General features: G+C 26.9%; 1 long non-coding RNA gene across 1 annotated transcript; it reads left to right on the top strand.

Annotated features, from left to right (window-relative positions):
• The first annotated feature begins 119 nt into the window (after positions 1-119).
• LOC117100963 lies at positions 120-1,250 on the top strand. Its single transcript, XR_004444204.1, has 3 exons — positions 120-235; positions 396-506; positions 1,159-1,250. It is a non-coding gene; the product is annotated as an uncharacterized LOC117100963 (long non-coding RNA).
• Positions 1,251-1,256: the final 6 nt, after the last annotated feature.

The following is a 1,256-nucleotide window of genomic DNA, read 5'->3' as shown; positions in this document are numbered from 1 at the left end:
CACATCACCAGCGCATTGAGACTTCGGTATAATGCGCTATACCAAATCCCACTACATTACATTATGAATATTAAAATATTATATTGTATTATAATTATATTTGTTATTGTTTTTTTTTCAGGTCAGTATTGTACAATTGAAATTGATGAGTGCCAATCAAATCCATGTCAGAATGGTGCCACTTGTGTAGATGAGGTCTATGGCTACAACTGTCAGTGCAGAATAGGGTACATAGGTAAGTCACATATTTTTTACTGTTTGAGGTTAGGGCCATGTCACTATTAGAGAAGAAAGTTTTATCAAAAATATTACTTGTTACTAAACCATAAAGTTGTTATTCGCACCTTTCCAATGATTTTGGTTTATTTCAATTATTATTTTTTCAATCTTTTCAGGTCCAAATTGTCAGCTTGATGTGGATGAATGCGCTACTAATCCTTGTCTATTTGGAATATGTACTGATTTCATTGGTTTCTACACGTGCCAGTGCTTTGCTGGCTACCAAGGTAACACAAACACCTTGATGTAACAGTGTTAATGGTTTTAATTCATTTGATATTAAATTTGGTCTAATATGTAATAATGGTACTATAAGTACTGTAATTATAATGGTGCAATATGTTAATAATGATAATATACATACAGTCATGATAATAATGAAAATATGATAGGAATAATTATCATATACTATTAATATTAAACATAAGGAGGATTTTATTATTATTATTATTATTATTATTATTATTATTATTATTATTATTATTATTATTAATTCAATTAATATATTATTAGTTAAAGGTTAAAATTGTATATATTCTTTTATAAATACTTATAAAACTATAGTTTAAAAATGTGGTCTATTTTTGTAAGTTTCAAGTATTTGGATTGTGCTTTAATGCATGTATTATGTAAATATCATGCAATTCATCTTATGCTTCATATAATTGAATTGAATTGAACTAATAGTAATAATACTATTGGTAATGATAGAAATAATAATAGTGATAATGATAATATTGCCAATAGTAATATAATAAATAATGATAATGATAATATTTCAGTGATACATAATAAAACAGACTGTAAATATGATAGATACTTGTATAGATAATTAATGCCTGGAGAATCAGACATTGTTTATTTTTGTTTTAAAACCAGGTTTCAACTGCACAGATGATATTAATGAATGTTTATCATCCCCATGCAATAATGGAGCAGTCTGCACAGAGTCGGTCGTCAATATGTACCAGTGTATC

Source organism: Anneissia japonica, unplaced genomic scaffold (genome assembly GCF_011630105.1).
Source record: "Anneissia japonica isolate Jap-2015-1 unplaced genomic scaffold, ASM1163010v1 scaffold102213_len1256_cov99_single, whole genome shotgun sequence".
Lineage (NCBI taxonomy): Eukaryota > Metazoa > Echinodermata > Crinoidea > Comatulida > Comatulidae > Anneissia > Anneissia japonica.
This window is presented reverse-complemented; position numbering and strand designations above follow the sequence as displayed.